General features: G+C 39.0%; 1 long non-coding RNA gene across 1 annotated transcript; it reads right to left on the reverse strand.

Annotated features, from left to right (window-relative positions):
• Nucleotides 1-19,095: 19,095 nt before the first annotated feature.
• Nucleotides 19,096-22,775, reverse strand: LOC309862934. Its single transcript, XR_014310798.1, has 3 exons — nucleotides 22,719-22,775; nucleotides 19,780-19,881; nucleotides 19,096-19,189 (listed from the first exon to the last, which is right to left on the reverse strand). It is a non-coding gene; the product is annotated as an uncharacterized lncRNA (long non-coding RNA).

Consider the following 22,775-nt stretch of genomic DNA (forward strand, 5'->3'; position numbering starts at 1 on the left):
CAAATGTTCCCTCTGGCCCCCTTCTCATAATCCTAGAGGGGAACGTCCTGCCAGGTTGTAGCGTATTCATCTAGGCTGCTTTGTTGTTATGGCTAAAGAGGCAGTATTGTTCTGTGGCTAAGTATGAACACTGGAGTAATGCTGCCCAGGTCCACTGCCCAGGAGTACCATTGGCCAGTGTAGAACCTTGCTGAAGTCACCCAAACTCTCCATGTTTCAGTTTCCTTATCTAAAAACAGCAGCAAAAACAGCAACCATTCATGAATTATTGTGAGAACTTCTAGATATGACACTCAAAAAACAGAAGAGAGCCTAGTACCCAGGAGTATCACTTATTACTGATAAACTGTTCACGATTTCATAATAAAATATCTACACTTGCTTCTTTCAATACAATTGAACAATAAGTAATTTAAGCACCCTAACTCAAAAGAAGCCACTCAAAATGCCACATTAAATACAAAGGTACTCAGAAAAATCATTGCTCTTGAGTCAAAAAGTATTCTTCAGTACCATTCAAATGGTACATCTTGCAAATGGAAATCAGGTCTATCAAAGTTCTATTACCAACAGTTCAGATTTTTACTTAATATGGGAAGTATTAAATGGGTGGGGGAGAAGGGAAAACTGAAATTAAAGAAAGCCACATTCCAGCCTTGTTTCTGTAGGTCTCTCCCAACAGTGAAAATCACCAAGCAGTCATGATACCTAAGGACCCAAGGACAGCAGAAAGCATAATTTGTCCTACAGGCTGATGAATGACTAGCTTTGTATCTAGGCTTGTGGACAGGGGTACAATGTGCTTGCTCTAATACTCATTCTGCATTTACTTTGTAAAAGATTTTCATTTCCTAAACCAGAATTCTTTAATGAAGAAAAAAGCCTACTAGTTGTTTATTATTTCAGTGACACAAAAAGACACAGAAACTAAACTCTCAACTCATACAGGGAGAATGAAGTACCACCTTTTCTTCCAATCAATTTTTAACCTTTATACACAGTGATAACAGCCTGTGCCAAAGGTTCTTGATCCTGCCTACGTAAAAGGGCTTTAACTGATACCCAGTTAGTCCACAGGTCAACAGCCTTAAATAATGAAAATATGAGGACCCTGACTGCAGATTTATACGGTTCCTGGCTCCTGCTGGGGTGAACCCTGCACTAGTAGGTGATCCGTTTGTTCCCATGACAACCCACCCTGCACAGACTGCATCCATGTAGTGCCCTGCTGGAGATGAGAGACACCACAAGTGTAGGGATTAAGATCTGGACTTGCCCTTTAACCCAACCCAAGCATGTTTTCCTGCCCTTCCTGGCTAAATACCATATCAACATGTTTCCAAGAGCAACAGACGAACTTGGGTAGCAGAGTGAACTATGGTCCTTATGGTGTGATTTAAAGATCCCTCTGCCCCCAAATTACCCTTCTCCTTAAAAGTGACTGATAGCCTGTATTTGAAATGTATTCTTTTAGCTTAATAAGCATTATCTTAGGGGCACCTGGGTGGCTCAGTAGTTAAGTGTCTGACTCTTGATTTCAGCTCAGGTCATGATCTCTGGGTTGTGGGATTGAGCCCTGTGTCAGGCTCCATGCTGAGCACGGGGCCTGCTTGGAATTCTCTCTCTCCTTCTCCCTCTGACCCTCCCTCTACCCTGCTCATGCTCACTCTCGCTCTCTCTCTTTTTCTCTCTCTCGGGAAAACAAAACAAAACAAAACAAAAAAGCATTGCCTTAAAATGTAAATGTCCTTAGGATACTTTGTTAATATAGTAAGTCATTCAATCAGTCATTGTCACCATGGCATGAGTTCATTTCTTCCACTTCTTTCTTTCTACCAGCTGAGATTGCCAAATCTAGGGGATGAGGGTTACTGGGTTATGCTTTATTGTTGTTATTCTATTTTTATCTTTGACTCAGAAGAACTTAAAAGGGAGGGAAAGATAATTTTGGAGCATGGGGCACTACCAGAGAAGGGATTTGAAGAGAGGGAGTACATAGAATGGGTAGCTCGAGAACAACAAGAGGGCCATGATCCCTCAGGGCAAGGAGAAGGAACCAGGAAATGAGTGCAAACTCAAAAAACACCATTACTTCCCAACTTTGGGACCAGCCTACTTCAGGGAATTCTACTCCAGATCTAGGCAATGAAAAGACTGCATAAACTTGGCTTAATTTTCAAATTAATAGCACTGAGATTAATAGAGGGGCAATTTTCAATGCATAAACTGAATTTAAAATAACCCAATAACCACACAAGAAAAGCACAAGGAAAAACTCTAAAACCTACACACATGTATACATTCCATCATGTACATAACTATATTTCAGTGAGGAACAGAATTCTAAAGTTGCAAATGATACAGAGAAAATAACTTCATCTATATATTTCTCGTACTTCACTAAGGCAACTAAAGACTGTAGTAGTCCTGTATGATGACAGCGGGTGTGTATGGGGGAGGGGATTATTTTCCCACATTGGCCTGCTCTCCTGTGCAACATTTCTTATAGGCATGACCACAGCCATAGATGGAGCGGAATAAGGACAGGACATGCACAGCTGTTTGTCTCCCAAGGATGGAATTGCTGGCCTCCTCTCTTTAAATGTGGGCTGAGCAAATGTGTGAGCCAGCAGCTATGAGCTAGCTTCAAATAAATGACTGCTTCCTAGATCTGCCTGGCTGGTAAAAATTACTGGGGTGCCTATTTAAAACACACCATCCCTCAGAATTCTGATTCAAAAGGTCTGAAAAGGGCCCAGGAAATTGTGTTTTTCACTGGTACTTCAGAGGATTTTTTAAATCAATCAAGTTTTGTAAACAGAAGTTTTGTAGTTTTGAAATCTGCCATTTCAGAAAGAAAACCATGCAAAGGGCAAGGCCAGTGGTGTTTCTTCTCTGAGTTTGGGAATATGCAATGGGAATATGACAACACAGATTATTACTACAGGCTCAATCCACTGCCTATCTTGAACAGAAAATTTCCGCAATATCCACAGGAATCCAAGATAAAGAGGTATTTTAACTCTTATGTAAAAAGGCTGATTAATACTCACAAACTCACTACATTTAGTGAAACATACAATGAATATCTTAGTGTCACACAGCTATTCTTCCATGTGCTGGTGGTAAAGTCGTAGCTCTACCACCAAAAAATAAAAAATAAATAAATGTATCTCAATACTATAATGGTACAGCCAGAGTTCTGACATAATAGACTAAATCTAGTTAATGCAGTAGATACTACTGAGAACATTTTTAATATAACCCTCAAACAGAATACAACTTTTCACAAGAATTCCTATACCATACAAGTACATTAAGAATTCCAACCAGCAGCTTCACAAATACATGGTGTGGGCCTGGAAGGGAAAATAGGAAGATAAAAACAGCAATAATATAGATAATGGTTAGGATTATAAGTGAATTTTTCTATATTATTTTCCTTTATTTTTATTTTAATATGGATGCAATAAGTAAGGAGTTAACTACTGTTAATGTATTACTTTCTATTTACCCATCATTATTTTGTCAAAAATAGTGATGGGTAAAAAAAGGCAAATTAAAATATTCCCTAATGACAACTGAGTCAGTTTATTAAAATTGTTTCTATTAATGTGATATCATAGCCCATCAACATATTTCTTTGTAATAAACTTCATCTTTGACATGGAAATTCTATGAGGCACTGAGAGTCTTACTTTTTTTTTTTTTTTCTCTTTCTCAGAGAGAGAGAAAGCATGAGCAAGTGGAGGGGAGGGGAGGAGCAGAGGGAGAAAGAATCTTAATCAGGCTCTCTGCTCAGCATGAAATCCACCATGGGGCTCAATCCCATGACCCTGAGATCATGACCTGAGCCAAAATCAAGAGTCTGATGTTTAGGGGCTCCTGGGTGGTTCAGTCGGTTAAGTGTCCCACTCTTGGTTTCAACTCAGGTCATGATCTCAGGGTTGTGAGAGTGAGCCTTGTGTCTGGCTCTGCCCTCAGTGCAGAGTCTCCTCGAGATTCTCTATCTCTCCTCCTCTGCCCCTCCCCCTACCTGTGTGCATGCACAGGTGCTCTCTCTTGCTCTCTCTCACTCTTTCAAATGAATAAATACATAAAATCTTAAATAAAAAGAGTCGGATTCTTAACCAACTTAGCCACCCAGGCACCCCAAGGCATTGAGCATTTTATCCCAATTTCTGAAAAAGTATTTTATACAGTATGAAAACAGAATTAAATGTTTACTAAATAGCACCAAACATTCTGAAAACATAAAATATGCAACAGAAGTCTCTAAGACAGAGGGAGGAGAGAGGTTAAAGTCAAGGGACAAAGTACACAACACAGAGGAGTGGGCAGGACCTGCTGCATGGGAATTCACTGCATACACGTAGCCTGTGTCTTTGCTGCCATCTTTACTGCCTGAGGATGATGGCACCTGGGCCCCCAGAAAGTACACTGTGGTTAGTCCTATACCTCCTTCCCAAAACAACAGGGCACACTGGCAGAAGTGTACTGCTGGTACCATGCCATTTGGGCCTCATGACCCTTTTATGTTTTGATCCAGAGGGAGGAAGAGAGAGTGCCTAAAGGTGGGACAGGAAGAATCTTCACAAAGAGGATCCCAGGCTCCAGAAAGGAGAGCCTGGGGGTCTGACAATGAGTGAAAACAACTGTTATCAGTGGGAAAGGCCAGAATCCAGTCTTGTGATGGTGGGGAGAATCATGGCCAAGAGAGGGAAATAGCAGAAAAAGAAAAAGATAGAGACCCCAAAGAGAAACTGTGAGGACTTGCAGCCTTGCTGCTCTGCAGCTGAGTGCAGACAAATGGACAGATACTGCTGCCTGAGGGTTTCTGATGACGCTATTCTCAGGCAGGTTGGATGAGCTCATGCTTTCCTGTCTGGTATACCTCATGAGGATTTTCTTGTTTGACCACGGCTGACTAAAGGATCTTTGCTTCCAGATCATTTGTTAATGGAAGTGCAACTGCACATAAGAAAGACAGGTGCTGAGTCCAGGCCAATGGGAAAAACTGAACTTACACATCTCACCCACAATTTAAAAATATAGTGTTTGAAATCTGTACTGAAATCAAAGATGGCTTCTTTTTTCACTTGGCTTTCCTACATGACAACTTTGCTGCTTAATATTTTCATTACAAAGATTTAAGTTGTAATCAATAAGAAATTTCTCTTCTTATACTTTGGTTTGAAGTTTGATATTCTCCTTATTTTTGAGGATAATAATTGGGTCATACCATTACATCTAATGAAAATAAGGAAAACAAAAAATCTATTTTAAAAAGGCCTTGAGCAATATGTGACAATGCACAATAATTAGTTTTTCTCTAAAAGTCTAGTTCTCCTACCCCTAAGTTTCAGAGAGAGGTATGGCTCAGAAGAACCTTTTTGTCAAGTAAAAGTGGCCCAAAAAGTGTTTACAATTCTCATTTGATTTTTTTCTGTAGAAAAACAGCAAAAATGGTTATGGGGACTTTAAATAAAACTTTCATTATATGCAAAGGAAAAGATAAGGCTAAAATACACCCTTCCCACTGGGGATCTGCTATCCCTGATTAAAAAACTGTAATGAAGCCAATCCTGGCAAGGGCAAGGTGCTAGCAAAAGGAACCCTCTCCATTTCCTCTTACAAATACCCACAGCAGGACTTTCACAGTTGCTAGGTAGTTAGCTCTCTCTCTCTCTCTCTCTCCTTCTGTCTCTCACTGTGTCTCTGTGTGTCTCTTTGTCTCTGTTTCTAGATTTCTCTGTGTATGTCTCTCTTTCTCTAATCCCCACATCCTTCAAAAGACTGTGGGGAAGATTGTCACAATAGACATTGTGACATACACAAACCCTGTATATTCCAGAATTCATCAAAGTAGTATTTAATGTTTCCTAGAAATTACAAAGTACTATAACTCTTCTGGTAGTGCTATTCAGATGCATGACCGTTCCATTTTAAACTGAACTAGGGAGAATACTTGAAGAATTCTAACTTCAAGCTCCCCTAGTAATGTATATTCTTTACCATCCAAATCTGTCATAGCAGGAAGCCACTCCTATGATAGCTAATCATATCAGCCTATACAATATGAGTCAGGATGCTCATTCCAGTTCCAGACAACCAAAGTCCCTGTCACCTATCACCTGTACTAGGGACATCTGGACTCAGAGTATTCCCATGAAGCTTAGTGAGTGACAAGACAGGCCAGAGAGGGAAACCAGGAACTCCAGACAGAGCCCAGGAGTAGAGCTGGTGATGGTCGAGGGTCCCAATAGGCGTGATTGGTATTTGGCTTTCACAGGAGGCAAAGAGAAGAAGATCTGGGGCCCCAGGCAGCACACTAAGCCAGGGAAAAGATTATCTGGGGCTTGGTCATAGGACATGACAAAACCAGTCACCAGCCATAATAAAGTGAGCCAAATCAGATCTTTTTAAGAATCACTGGTGGTAGGGATAAACAAATACATGTACATACATAAAACTATGCATGGGAGAAAAATTCTAGAAATTATCAGATTAAGTATCTAGTTTCATGTTTACTCCTTACAAACTGGGAGCCTTAGGCAAACCGCTTAACCTCACTCAGCCTCTTTGGACAGCTCCAAAGGAGGTAATACCCCTCACATCTGCTGCAGAGGTTTAATGGACAGATGTGATAAAAGGATAGGTATGAAAGCAGTTTTAAAAACCACAAAGTTCTGAAACACACATACACAGTGTTCTAGACCTGTGACACGGGCTTCTTTCCTCTTTGTTCCACACCTGAGGGACACTCTGGACTTACAAGAGGAACAGTGGTTTGTAAAGCTTCAACTTTCACCATGGAGGGAAGTACAGATATCTAGGCTGGGAAAGTATCAGAATCTATGAGCTTTTAAAAGCCTCCTCCTGCTAGACTCCAATGCCCTGCTGTCTCTCTCCCCTCAGCCCCAAGAACACAGAGTGAGAGTCATTCCTCCAGTCCAAGAGTATTTTCAGTTACTCATTGTCAACATGATATCTGATTTATGTTGTAAGTTGAAACTGGAGGACTGGAGACCACAAGGCCCACAGATATACTTCCTTTGGCTACAGTATGGCCTACATGAGTACCTCTCTGCTCCTCCTCCCCAAATTACACATGCCCTCTATAGTTCTTAACATTTAAAAATCTGTAGAGTTCCATAAAAAATTTAGTTTTCTAGAATCTCTTGAAAAATTTAAAAATCTAGCAACACTGGGTCCAAGTTCCCACAAGGCAACACTCAAATTTTGGGATATGAATCACAGATTGTTAAAACAAGGCAGAGGATCATAGGGGAAAAGAGAAAAAAATGAAATAAGTCAAAACCAGAGAGGGAGACAAATTATAAGAGACTCTTAATCTTGGGAAACAAATTGAGAGTTGCTGGAGTGGAGGGGGGTAGGAGGGATAGGGTGTTTGGGTGATGGACAGTGGGGAAGGTATGTGCTATGGTGAGTGTTGTGAATTGTGTAAGCCTGATGATTCACAGACCTGTACTCCTGAAACAAACAATGAATTACATGTTAATTTTTAAAAAATCTTTAAAAAAATATGGAACACAGGACCACACTCTCAGAATTTCTGATTCCATAGGCCTGGGATACCCTGAAAACCTGCATTTCTAATGAGTTTCCAGGCAATTCTGATGCTACTGGTCTAGGAATCTTACTTTGAGAATTACTTTGCTAGATCACTGCATGGGCCACTCCTGGTGAACAGAGATGCACACTCCAATTTGCCATAGCCCCCACCACCTCCTATTGCCAGAGACACATGTATCTGTTGTCATTCATCATGCTTTCTCTGGAGTTTTTCTTACATGTGCAAAACCACTTAACTAAATTAATGTGCCTGGCCTCCTAGGCATTTGAGTTAGCAACTTCTGCTACTTGAGAGCAATAACCCTGCCTTATTTCTATACCCACTTCTCCCTCTCCCTTACCCCTTTCTCTTTTTCTGTCTCTTTCATGCATATACACTCACCATCCCACAGTGTTTTGTTTTTCTTTTAAAGATTTTATTTATTTTATTTGACAGACAGAGACCACAAGTAGGCAGAGAGAGAGAGGAGGAAGCAGGCTCCCTGCTGAGCAGAGTCCAATGCGGGACTCGATCCTAGAACCCTGGGATCATGACCTGAGCCGAAGGCAGAGGCTTTAACCCACTGAGCCACCCAGGCGCCCCCCCTCCCACAGTGTCTTAACATAGTATTCAAGTAAGTTAGTTGTTTCGACTTCCTGCATTAGTCGGAACCCTTCCAGGCTTCAACTTGAAGGGCAGTGAGACTTTAAAGCTAGGAGCTTGTTTAGTCAGTCCTCTTTTCCCTTGTCTGTTGGATCCAGACTTTAAAGCAGGTCTATATTGCCTCAAATGTGGATGTGGGAGCAAAGTAAAAAGCAGAACACTACATTGGGTCAAGCATTAAATTCTCCTGAAACCCACTTCTGCTTATTTTGCTTCTCAGCCCCTGTACTTAGCCCCAAATCCTCTAAAATGAGCTACCATCCAGTGTGAGGGCAGGGGACAGGCATGGGTGATGACTCTAGGTCCCTTGTAACTTTCTTTTCTCTTTTAGGAACAGAGAGGAGCAGAGGGAGAGAGAGAATCTTAAGCAGGTTCCATGCCCGACTCAGGGCTTGATCTCACAACCCAGAGATCATGACCTTAGCAAAAATCAAGAATCAGACGCTTAACTACCCAAGCATCCCTATAAATTTGGTGAGCCACCCAAGCATCCCTATAACTTTCTTTTCTTTCTTTTTTTCTTTTTTTTTCCTTTCTTTTCTTTCTTTCTTTCTTTCTTTCTTTCTTTCTTTCTTTCTTTCTTTTTTTTTTTTTTGAGATTTTATTTATCTATTATTTGAGAGAGAGAGAAAAAGAGGTCGGCAGGAGAAGCAGACTCTGTGTCAAGCAGGGAGCCTAATGTGGGGACTCCATCCTGGGTTCCAGGATCATGGCCTGAGCTGAAGGCAGTCGCTTAACCAACTGAGCCACCCAGGCGCCCTATAACTTTATTTTCTATGAACCCATTAATGAAGGCTTGGAAGAAATTTTGTGCACATTTTGAAATCCATCAAAATGCAGGCCAGAATCTTCTCCCTAGTGTCCACCCCCTACCTGCACATGCTCTACCTAAGCCATGGTTTAGGTAAAATGGTCTCAAATTTAATTTCCACTAAGTTTAAAAGTTTTTCTTTTCAATAATGAAATATAGGCAGTTCATTCCAGATGCTCTGTAAAGGATTCCAGTCTTTAAGGCCAAGAAATTTAATCTTTCTTTTATGGGCTGACAGCAAATGAAAGAGTCTGTTTTGCCAAAAGGGGTATGAAAGTAATTTGTGAAGACCCGACCCCACTGAAATATTCTTGAAATATGACAAGAAAGAATGAAACATCTAAATTAACTATTAGAGGCCTTTTTAGCACTGTCAAAAATAGCCTCCAAGCAGTATTATTATCACTTCCATTTTATGGAAAAGGGCTCTGAGGCTTATAACAACCTCTGGGGATTATACAGCTATCAGCAAAGACAGAGTCAAACTTACTCTCAAGCCCATGACCTCCCCATTACCAATTCATCTTCACTATCCACAGGTCTTATACCAAGGGCATATCTTCCCTCTACACTGACTCTAAGAAGCTTAAGAATTCATGAGGCTGAATATGGCCCAAAATGTTAAAGCATAAAATAGAAGACCCCATGGTGATTTCTTCTTAAAACAATGAGAGAAACAGAGAATCAGCACACTGTGAATCAAAGCAAAAATATGCAAACATGCTTTTATAACTGACAAATGACTCCAAGGCCAGAAAGGGTTTGCTTGAATGTAATAACAAATCTTTTAAAAGAACAGATCCCTCAGGAGATAGAGAGGTAGCAACACAAATAAAAGAATCTGAGACAAAAGTTATCAAAGCCCATTAAGCACTCTCCAAAGACTTTTGACCTTTGATGAAGAGATGCTTAAAACCATCAATTTCAGGAAGTCCAAAAGCCATGAAGGGAAACACCAACAGATTTAACTACATAAAAAATTAAACATTTCTATAAGGTAAAGGATGCATTAGAAAAAATCAAGACTAGTGAACATAAAAGAGGAGAACCTATTTCAACACACTTTAGAAAAAGGGTTAATATTACCACTACCATGAATATCCCTCCACCAAAAAAATGATCAAGGACAAGCAACCCAACCATAACAAAAAATGCACGGGAGAAGAAATGAATAGACAGATCATGGAACAGGTAATGCAAATATCTGAAAAACATACAGAAAAATTCTCTACCTCACCTGCAGTCTGGAAACATACCAAAATAAAGGAACACTGTTTTTATAAAACACAGTGAAGAAAAACAAAAACAAAACAAAACAAAAAAACCTAAAAATATCAGTACTTCAGGAATAGGAAGGGTACAGGGAAACAGACACTATCCCACAGTTCTTGGGCGGGGGGTATAAGAATGCTACACATACAGGAGCACCTAGGTGACTCAGTCATTAGGCGCCTGCCTTCGGCTCAGGTCATGATCCCAGAATCCTGGGATCATCGAGCCCTCCATCAAGCTCCCTGCTCAGTGGGAAGCTTGCTTCTCCCTCTCCCACTCCCCCTGCTTGTGTTCCCTCTCTTTCTGTGTCTCTCTCTGTCAAATAAATAAAATCCTTAAAAAAAAAAAAAGGCTACATACATAATCCTTGAATCATAATGCAAACGGCTGTGTATAACAAAATAACTATGCCCCAAAATTCATGTATAAGTGGGCCCATGCATTTCTAACCTGCGCTGCTCATGGGTCAACTGGGTTTCTTTGTAAACTTCCATTTAGCTTTCCAAGTGGTATAACACTTGAAACAAATTCATAGGTAAGATAATGACACTTAAGTTATATACAATAAATATAGATGACAGGAGATAATGGTTTCAATTCATTAAAGTTACCGTGTTGACTAAAATAATGCTTATTTAATGATCCTATGAGCTGGGGGTATTAAGTTTAGACGCCTTTTGTCTTTAAACCAAAGAAGAAAACAGCAAGACTCTTTTCCCACTTATTTTTTCACCCTGTAGTCAGAAAACAGTCTCCCAACATGCTAGAATGTAGATGTCCTTTGATCTTTACTTAAATTTTTGACATTTTTGACTTAATTTTTATTTTAAAAATATTGCACTAAAATATACCTTGACTATGGAGTTATTTGGCACCCTCTTAAATTCTGAGTAGGATATTAGTGTCTTGCCGCCAGAATTCCAGCCTGACTTGCATTTTTGGTGCATAAGCTCAGATAACGTAAAAATGTTCAATATTAAAATAAATCTAGACAACAAAACCTTCTCATAGCTGTTTTTCCATGGTAGTCTATAGGTTTAAAAAAATGTAGCACACAATGTCATTCATGGCGAGGATGTTCAAAGTTTTAGAACAAATTGATAATAATGTATATTTTTTATTTGTGCCATTTCAAACTTATTGTCTGCGATGGGCAAAAAAAATCAGCCAAGTTGCAGTATTAGTTGACAGACAATATTTTCTAAAATATCAAAGAAAACCATGGCTATGCCCTTTAGCATATCTATCTGGGTTATTCTTTAATCAACAAGAAAATAATTCAGAATTGATGACAGCCATTTATAAAAACAATAAGATTAAATTCTCTTATTTGAACACACACATAAAGCTAAATGAAAATAAAATCTTCATAAACTAGGTTGCTCTCTATAGGCAAAGAACATTCAAAATGTAAGAAAAATAAATATATTTAAAACAATAGTAATAACTTACTTATCAACTGTCATTAAGGGAGTACTTTGTGTTATATGAGATAATGACAAACCAAGATGTAAGCTGAAGGTACAATCAGGAGAAAAAATTCACATAAGGAACAACCTCTGAATAAATTGCCATGCTGAATACTAGTGCCAGTCATCCTTTTTTAAAGTGTTGAAATGTGTTACATAATTATCGAGTAAGATTGGACACATTTGTTTCCAAAACAAAGTAAGCTAGCAAGTAACCAGCATATTCACTTTGGTAACAGGGGTACAGTGATACGCATTTTTGGATGAAAATATAAATGATTAGCTAAGCTATATTTTACAGGTAGCTCAGCTTGTCAAAATTTAAAGTCTTAACAATGTACACAACAATGAAAGACTGCTTATTTAAAACGTTTATATAATTAAAAAGTCATGATTTAAAGGTATTCACAGTTATCCTGATGATATGTTTTATTTGGATTTTGTTTCAAAATGAATGAATGAATAAATGAGCCTTCTAATCTCAAATCAAATCCTTCAACATTCACCAGTAGGGGATGACTGAATAAATTCTGAATATCCATATAAACACTGTATAGTTATTAAAAAGAATAAAAATAGCATTATTTGGGAGTTAGTAAAGGTAGTGGCTAGCCCTATGGACTCAAGAGCCACATTGCCCAAGTTCAAATTGCTGCTCCCACAATCAGAAGCTGTGCAACTGAGGACAAAATAATCACATCTCGGTTCCTCATCTACCCACCAAAGATACTAGTTCCTATCTCATATTGTAGTTGTGGAGTAAATGAGATAAAGCATAGGACCTGGCATCTAGCACATACTGGAATGATGTCCATACTTTCTGTGGGGTGGGGGCCAGAACTGTACACATTTGATAGCATAGGTCTATTTTAATTAAAAATACTTTATATAAAAAAAATACTTTATAGCACTGGGCACCTGAGTGACTCAGTTGGTTGAGCATCAAACTCTTGGTTTTGGTTCAGGTCATGACTACATGGGTCAGGAGAGTCCCACATCTGCCTCTGCACTCAGCAGGAAGTCAGCTTAAGGATTCTCTCCCTCTGCCACCGGACTCCGCTCACACACATCTGCGTGAGCGTGCTCACTTGCACGCACTCTCTCACTCTAAAATTAATAAATAAATCTTTAAAAATATTTTAGAGCATATATTAAATATAGTTGAGCTTTTAGAGCATAAAAATATTTTAAGCACACTGTATAGTGTTATGTGTTTGGTGGTGAGAGGAAAGAACATTTTAATTTTTTCTTTGCACATTTCAGTCTTGTTTGGCTTGTTGCAAAGAACATGTATTGCTTTTGCAGTTTAGAAGAATAATCCAGTTAACTTTTTGGAAGTGGGGTGTGTGAGGGGACTAGCAGCAATGGAGGCTACAAAAGCATAATTAAAGATTGGAGAGTAAATCTGGAAACAGAAGTTTGGCGAGCTGGAGCACAGAATGCACAATGGAAAGCAGCAGGTATTGGGCTGATGGTGACCAGAGGAAGGGTCATTTGTGCAAGGAAAAGGAGTGTGGATTTTATCTAGATGTACGTGGAAAATTATGTAGAAAAAAGAAATACAAAGTATTGGCTGTACCCCAGCAATGTGAGAGATGAATTCCACCTCTTCACCAAAACACAAACTTTAATGTGGCTCCCTTTTATTCCTTTTCAGGATAAAGTCCAAACCTAAGTCCATGGGTCTTATCACCAGCCTTCTCACTCCACCCTACTTCAACCTCAAACTCTACTCCAGCGACAGTAAACTACTTGGGAATTTTTAGAAAGCTCTGTTTTCTCCAGGTTCTAAGACCTTTGCTTAGGCTGCAGCTTCTGCCAGCAGTGCCCATCCCCCATGCCATTCTTGTTCTGCCTGGCTAACTCCTCAGAGCTCAGCTAAAATACTCCACTTCCTGGGAAACTCACCTCAGTCTCCCAAGGCTCAGTTTCCCTTCTAAGTACTCCCATATCACCCTGGAACTAACCTAAAAAGAGTAGTTTTGACATTTATTCGTAACCGTCCATTTATTGCCCACCTTGCCAACTAGACTGGAAATCCATTAAGGATACTTGATATTATTAGGAATAATATTTGGTACCTCATTCTTTGGTACCTAGCACAGAACACAAAACACAGATATCTATAAATAAAAAATAAATGGATATCTTTAACTATATAAACCATCTAATCCCCTTTCTTATATTCCATGTTTTCCCAAAAAGTTTCTGCTTTAATTTCCTGTTTTATATGTGTTAGCCCATAGGCAGAGAATCCTCAACAGGTTATACCAGTGCAAGACTGGATCCATATGACAGTCATATTGCTCACTGAAAACTAACAAATTGGCATCAGGATTTTATATGTCAATCCTGTATCCTGGTTAATTTAAGTTCTGCCCTAGAGGAAAAAACCTCCAGGTGCTGACAAAAGCAGATGTCTGAGCATTCAAAATGAAGGGCCACAAGTCTAAACTATGGCAAATTACTACAGCAAAGGCCTTTTGGAAGGACTTTCCTGCTTACATCTGGACCTTGATTCATTCATTCATGCAGCAAATTTAGTAACTCCCACCAAATGGCAACCTTCATTCTAAGCTATGACAATATTGCAGGAAATAGGATAGACAAGCTCTACATCATAGAATCGCATTCTACTGGGGATTAGCAGAGGGAAAGATAATAAACATGTAAAAATAAGATGATTTTAGGTAGTGCTAAATGCTGTAAGGAAAATTAAGCAGGATTAGAAAAGATTAAAGTTGAGGGAAAAGGAGTGAACACTCCTTAGATATATGATCAGGTTAAGGCTTCTCTGAGGGGTGAACTTGAGGAGAGTCTTAAGTGATGAGACTATTCTTAGTCTCATTTGAGGAGAGTCTTAAGTGATGAGACTATTCTTAGTTGGGCATTAGAAAATCTGGGGGCAGAGGATTCTAGTCCTATGGAAGAATAAATGCAAAATCTCTAAGATGGGAATGAGCTTGGAATATTCAAACAAGATAGAAAATCAGTATGGCTGGGGCACCTGGGTGGCTCAGTGGGTTAAAGCCTCTGTCTTCGGCTCGGGTCATGATCCCAGGGTCCTGGGATCAAGCCCCGCATGGGGCTCTCTGCTCAGCAGGGAGCCTGCTTCCCTTCCTCTCTCTCTCTGCCTACTTATGATCTCTGTCTGTCAAATAAATAAATAAAATCTTAAAAAAAAAAAAAAAAGAAAATCAGTATGGCTGGAGCATAATGAGCAAAAAATATGATATGAAAGCAACCAGAGGGTAGGTATAGAATAGATAATATAGGCCATGATAAGGAGTTTGAGTTTTATTCTAATGCAAAAGAAAGACATTGTGAAGTTAAGTAGGGAAGTAATAGAATCTGATTTATATTTGTTAAATGGAGAATGACAAAGAATGAACTCTAAGAAGGCAAGAGTGGACAAAAAGAGGCTGTTGTCACAGTCCAAGTCCAACTTGGACTAATAGCTTGTCCTAGGATAGTAGCAATAGACCTGATGAGAGAAGTGATTGATCAGGTTTTGGATAATATTTTGGAGACCGAGTCAATAGGATTTGAATTTAAATTAGATGTTTGAGGGAAGAGGAAAAAAAGAATCAAAATTGTGATCTTTTGGCTCCTGTCAGAAATTCCTGCACCCAGGGCTCCTGGGTGGCTCAGCTGGTTAAATGTCTGCCTTCAGCCCAGGTCATGATCCCAGGATCCTGGGATCGAGTCCTGCATCAGGCTCTCTGCTCAGAGAAGTCTGCTTCTCCCTCTGCCCCTCCCTTCCACTCATGCTTGTGTGCTGGCATTCTCTCTCTCTCTCAAAAAATAAGTAATCTTTAAAAAGAAATTCCTGAACCTGTTTGCTCTTAAAAATCAGCATTCTGCTGGAAAACTTCCTTTCAATAACCACAACAAAAGTTTCTGCTAGTGTATGACAGTATTTGAATTACCCATATCAATTTATTGTAGAGAGTTCAAGAAGTTTATTTTGTGTTAAACTAAAGCTTTTCAGCTTCTGATTTTTTTTTTTTTTTTTTTGCAATCTAGAACACAGCTCATTTTCTAGAGACCCAAATGCTTAGAGAATTTAGGCTTGTATCCCTTTATAAAGGATAATTTCCTTGAAATATTATAGATCTTTATGCCCAGAGCTTCTATTAGTTATCACTTCCTTATTTTCCTTATGATCTTGTTTTCTTATATCATGGCCATACTTTGTATCACTGTTTTATGAATGTTAAAACAAAGGCTTAGGAAGCCAGGTAAATTACAGGAGAAGAAACAGAATGGCAAGCCTGATTTCCTTAGTCAACCCCTTAATGTATTCATTCACCTTCTGTGAAACTCAGGAGATAGTATGTCTTAAAGAACTGTTCAAGGCTACAGAGCGATTCTTTTTCTCCTGAACTTAACTCCTCTGATGTTTTACATATTGCCTGGTGATAGTCTCTCACAAAATAACACTTTAAAATGTTATGCTACACTTATTACTATGCACAAATCTATAAGATACAAAATGTTATTAGAAAAATAGCAAGCAGGATTGACTATAACTTCACAGCTAAAAGAACTTAAAAAATTCACAGTACATATTTATTGCGTTAATAGAACACTGTTAAGGATGGAAAGTACTTAGGGGACACAATAAACCATACCCCTCTTCCTACCAAGTTGTGAGCCAACCGAAAAACAGACAAGAGTAAACAACTGAGAACTATCACTCTTATTGATAAAGCTGATGCTGGGAACAAGCAGCATCAATGGGCCTCCCAACACTGAACTCTGGGACCCAGGCATACATATCACTGAGTCACAGAGCAGGACAATAGAAACTCTCCCCTCCACCCATTTCAAAGACTTGCTCCTGTAAAATCTGCAATATAAAGAAACAGAGCAGAAGGCCTGATTCCTGATGGCAACCTCACAAGAGTGAGGCTGGCAAGGAGCTGAGCTTTCTCACCTAGTTTCTCAACATCCAGCATCTTACCAATGGGGAAGACACCAAGATAACCAAGAGGCTAAGAGCATTAATAGAAACCCCTGCAACTATACCACATTGCCCACATAATTTTATAATTTTATTGTCTTAACCTTAGTAGTCTCCAAACTGGAGTCAGTCTACCATAGGATTCTACAAGTACTTCCAAGGACAACACAGATAATTTTTAGGAAATCAATTCCATTTATCCAACTTTTACCTACTCTTTCTTAAAACTGAGCTGCCTAAAATGTGACTGAGGTTGAAATGTCACAATAATTCTGTTTTTCCAACTCCCTTTAAAGACCATTCTTTTCCCACTTATAAAAAACAAGCATCCTCTCACTCATCCCAGATCTTACCATGGCAAATGTTTCCATGCACAAAAAGCCTCTGATTCACCACACAAAAGATTTTTTAAAACTTTTTAAAGATTTAAATAAAAGATAAAACATTATATTGACTTCTAATATCTATGTCAATATTTAATTTAATTGAGGCAGGATAAACCTACAGGAAGATTTCCTGATTTTCCTTATCTTATACATATTCTGTTAAGAGAGAAGTATGGTGCTAGAATTGGGTATTTTGGTCTGTTTTGGGGTGTTCTGAGTTTTTGTTTGTTTGTTTGTTTGTTTTTAAGATTTTACTTATTTATTTATTTGACAGACAAAGAGCATGCACAGGGCATAGGGAAAGGCAGAGAATCCCAAATAGACTCCACACTGAATCTGATGCAGGGCTTGATCTCATGACCCTGAGATCATAATTGGAGCTGAAACCAGGAATCAGACACTCAACCAACTAAGCCACCCAGACTCCCCTGTGGTGTTCTAAGTTTTATCTATATTGTAGTGTGGGATGGCAGGAGTTATAATTTTTGTCCACTGCCATTTCCTCTTCCATTCCTCGATAATGCCAAAGAAAACTGTTGAGATAGTCAAGAGAAATACTGAAGGAGGTTGAGCCCTACTTCAACTGGGTAACAAACTCACAGCAAGATTTCATATATCTATCTGCGAATTCAAGTATGGATGATTTGTGGAAAACATTCTGGTAAAATACCAGTCAACTACACGACACACCTGCTCAGTAATGAGAAAGAATTTGATGTGAAGGCTCATTCTATGTCTCAGTTACATATTTCAGATGATTTCAAGGAAAAAGATGTTTAAAAATTCCAAATTTCCATCAACAGATCAATATTACATGTAAAAGAAACATATATCAGAGATAAGTCAATGTTTTGTATTTTCTTGAGAAAATAGAGGCGCCTGGGTGGCTCAGTGGGTTAAAGCCTCTGCCTTCGGCTCGGGTCGTGGTCCCAGGGTCCTGGGATAGAGTCCCGCATCGGGCTCTCTGCTCGGCAGGGAGCCTGCTTCCTCCTTCTCTCTCTCTGCCTGCCTCTCAGCCTACTTGTAATCTCTGCCTGTCAAATAAATAAATAAAAATCTTAAAAAAAAAAAATTAAAAAAAATAAAATCATTATCCCACCGATGTCATTGTCACTTGTTAACCCTTTCACCTCGTTATCCAACCCTGTCTTTTATGTAGATTTAGATAGTTTTCTATTATAAATAATGCATTTAAAAATAATTATTTAATCATTTTTGGTAAGCCCTATACCTAATAGTTTTATACCAAAAAAAATACCATTTTTTTCTGTCATTTCCTATTCTGTCTCCTAACAAAAATTACATTCATGAACTAATGGTTGATGGCGGTAGGGGAGGAGGGACCTACGACCATTTCACAGAGAGACATATTTCCAATAAAATTTTAGTTCTCTTTAGTAATGATGTATAATTTATAATGTAGTTATGATCACTTACTTACTAATAATTGTAATTATAATTCAATCCAAAAGAAATTGTTGACAGAAGCTTTTGGTAATAGAAAATTATTTAAATTATGAACAAATTTTTATTGCAGAAAAGAATGATAAGGTAAGCAATAAAATATATTTGGACATAAAATACATTTTTTAAATTTTTGTGGGGAAGTAAAATGAAAATACAAACTCAAAGAGAAAAAAAATAATGTAAATTTCTGTAAAAATGGATGATGGTGAGTATTTGATTTCTATGGAATTTCATTAAGTGTACTTCAACACTTTTTATTTTAAAGTATTCGTGTTTACTTTATCCAGAAATTACATCTTTTGCAACTAAACTTGGGACAAAAAAAAATTTTACAAGTCAACTTAAAAATTAGTATTTAGGGGGTATGTCAGCAAACTCTATGGAGACCATTGCCTTAACCCCTTCAGCTTACCCACTGAAATCCACTTGGGATATGGTTATCCTCCTTGGATAAAAAGTCAGCATCAGGGCAGTGCTGTTCCCACCTTCATAAGGTCATTTCTCCAAATACAATGTTCACCTCTCTTTTGAGGTCTCCTGGGGTCACTGGTAAAGTGTAGATTTTGTTCCCAGAACACCCTGAACAGGACACAATAGCATATCCCTAAATCAACTCTAATGCTGTTCTGTGCCCAAGGCTATAACTGATAACCTATTCTAGTCCATCTCAAATTATGTCCCCTTACCTTTTTCAACATTAACAGAAGTTCTAAAAGAATGTCAAACAATAACATCAAAATATTCTCTAAAAATTAAGATCAAAAAAGATGTGTTCAGTTTGATTATGACCCTCCCCAGTACCAATTTTCCAGGGAGAAATGAAAAGTTTAGGTATTAAATTGTGTTCTTCTAAGTCATAGCCCAAAATAATCTGTACCAACTTCCTATGAAATCTATAATTACTGTCCCACACTGAACTTTCATGATCTTGTGAATTGAAGTTCAAACAAAAGGTTTTGTCACTCCCTAGCAATGAACTTAGCTCCCAAAATTGAAGCTCCCCTTCCCCCAAAGGGCCTATCTTGTTAAGCTCACCCCAAACATACCCTGGCATAGGCAGGCCCCTGTGAAACTTATGATATTCTGAAGTAGCAGAGCAGAAAGCACACATTCTGTGGGAGGCCTGGGAAAGGGGAAAGGGAGAAGTGGGCTGCACACACCAAACTTACACATCAGGAAACTTGCTAGCGGCCTGGAATAGAGTATTGAGAGTTATGATAGTGGCACCCAATCCATACTTCAGGAAACATCTGATGTAGAAGTGTTTTCCCCTAAAATGAAGAAATAGAACAGAATTACAAGAGATGGGCTCCCTTATTTAAGAAATATTTATTGAGCACAAATTTCTGAGCTAGATTTGCTGAGAGATTCATAAGCAGGTCAGAGCTGGATGCTGCCTAATGACCAACCACTAATATTTGTAACATATATGTATATGGATAGGTCACATATATTAGGTTTTTGCTGCAGCAGCACCCTACTTCCAGTATCAATTTTTGTATTAGTGTAGATTACGTTTGTTTGCTAGCAAACAACTATGAAAATCTCAGTGGTTTAGAAAAGCAGAGATGTATTTCTCATTTATACTACTGCGTATGTTAGCTGAGGGCTCTTTTCCACTTTCTCCTGACTCTAGGCCCCTCACTGATAGAAGCAGCCCCCATCTGAAACATTGTTAGGGTGACAAATTAAAGAAGGCCACAAATTCTTTGTCACTCTTCTCCCCAGTCTCCATCAAGAGGTGGAGTTTGTTTTCTCCACCCTTTGAAACGGAGCTGCCCCTGTGAATGCTTTAACCAACAGAATGTTTTATCTCTATGCCTAAGTTTTACAAGACCTGGAAGCTTTTACACTTCTGAGACTCCTGAAGCACCATGAAGAAATCAGGCTACTTTGCTGGAGAAGCCATGTGAAGTGAAGGCCCTGGGATAACAATGTAAAGAAGAAAGGCTTGGCCATTCTAGCATCCCATGCAAGCTCCTCAGTACTCCAGCCCCAGAAAATACCTGGCTAGAACCACAAGAGATCCCAAACAAGATCAGACAAATGCTCATGAGCCCATTCAATCCACAAAACCATGAGCAATAGTAAAAACGGTTACTGTTTTAAGTCATCGAGATTTGGGGTGGTTTGCTATGCAGCACCAGATAACTAAAACATCCCTTCACTGCACTAAAAGGAAAGAGCGTATGAGAAATTATGCATTCTTAAAGCTTTTACTTGTAAGTGACACAGGCCACTTCTAATCAACATTGCACTGGCCACACTGAGTTCAAAAGAGTAGGGAAATGCAAGTCTACTCTGTGTGTGGAAAAAGAAATGGAAATATTTGGTGGTTGGTACTATTATCTCCCAGAGAAAGGTCAGGGCTGAAGAGGTACACACTCCATAGAGAAGACAAGTAAATCAATAAGTAGATAAAATGTCAAGAAAAAAGAGTAAGGAGAGAAGAAAAGAACATAGATAACAAGAGATGCTAGTAGATGACCTCTGGGCAAGGTAGAGATGAATATAAGGAAGAAAAGAAAGGTAGAAAAGATTTAGAAAAGAAACATCTACAGAGGCAGAAGGAGACATTTAGGGATCCAAAGGAGAGTTTCAAGAACAGAACAGTCAAAAAGAACATAAAATAAAATGAATGGTATAGGCAAGGAATTTGTAGATATTCAGAGATCAATGTGAGCTGATACAGTCACAGGCCTGGGACAGAGGCAGAATTAGAGAAGTAAATGAAAGATAATAGAATTTGGATGGTTGGAAAGGAAAATGAAGGGCACTCTTACTGAGAAAGAGAGTAAAGTCTTGAAGTGGGGAATAAATTTAGCAAATGGGAAAACAGGACTAGATATTATAAAGGGAAACACATCAATGTAATAAAAGTTATGTGTAAAATAGATTAGGTTTGCTGCAGAAGGGGAAGACAGGGAAGCCATTTGTGGATTTACGGAGACCTTTGACTGCCAGCTGAGATTTCTAAGTGGTTTCCTTTAAATATCTGAGCACCACTGAAGACAGGGTACCTAAGTAAAGGAATTCAGTATACAGAACTAGTACCTTCATGTGGAATGAAGAAGGGAAAGACAGAGCAAGCCATCAGTGAGAAAATTACAGTATTCAAAGCAGGAGTAGGATATTCTTACTGGGAGAATTTGTTACCTGCTGCGGGCTAGGGTGAGAACTCCCTTAAAAACCAGTTCAGGAGGCTCAAAATAAGTTGCTCAGAGAACTGGGGGGGAAAAAAAAAAGGTTGGGGGGGGGGGAGAGTTTCAAGTGTGGAGTTGAGATATTTATGTTATCAAGGATATTAAAAAAATGTTTTTTTAACTTTTTACTCCCCTGGCAGACAACTACCCAACATTCCCCACCCTTCTTTCTTGACAACAGAACTTCAGTGCTGCTCAATTCCTCTCTTCTCTCCAAACCATCAGGGAAAAGAAATCTACACATATATGATTGACCTCCAAAGTAAATCCTGATTGGTTTAAACCAACTGGTTTAACCACTCAGCTAGCATCATCTTTCTAGGGAGTGTGTGGGGTGGGAAGAGGGTTGTTTTTTTAGTGCCCCAATGCCAGAGGTGGCTACTGACATTTGTTGGGAAGAGACCAGAGAGGCTAAATGTCCAGCAATGCATGCCACAGTCCTGCATAAACACTGCCAAAAGCTAGATAAACTCTTACCAATCATGGTAGTCCCAAGCTCCTTGTCAGTTACTGTTTCAGGGAATAGTGACCCACTGGTGAATAACATAAGTAGTGGCCCGCTATGAAATCTGAGGTAATTTCTTCCTATTGCTGATGTCATCCCAACTGTGTGACACCTGCTACTGCTACAAGCATCCATCTTCTCCCCAAAACCAGTTTCTTCCCAATCATCCTATTTCCGTCCTGTTTCCTGTTACCAAGTCCTCAAGCAGTTTTGGCTTTTAACCATTAACCTCAGGATGACTACTCACTCAGATTTGCCTGGGACAATCTAATTTTAATCCTGTTCTCCAGGTGTAGAGTGCCCCCTTTCAGTTCTAGAAGTATTTTTAGATTGGAGGCTAGATTATAGGGTCACTTACTTTTCCCAACTAAACACTGTTCATTCTACCTCAAGAACGTACCTTTAAAGCAGGTGTAAGCCAAACTATGGCCTGTAAACTCTTCCAACACTTCTGGAG

Source organism: Mustela nivalis, assembly GCF_964662115.1.
Source record: "Mustela nivalis genome assembly, chromosome: 4".
NCBI classification, from domain to species: Eukaryota; Metazoa; Chordata; class Mammalia; order Carnivora; family Mustelidae; genus Mustela; species Mustela nivalis.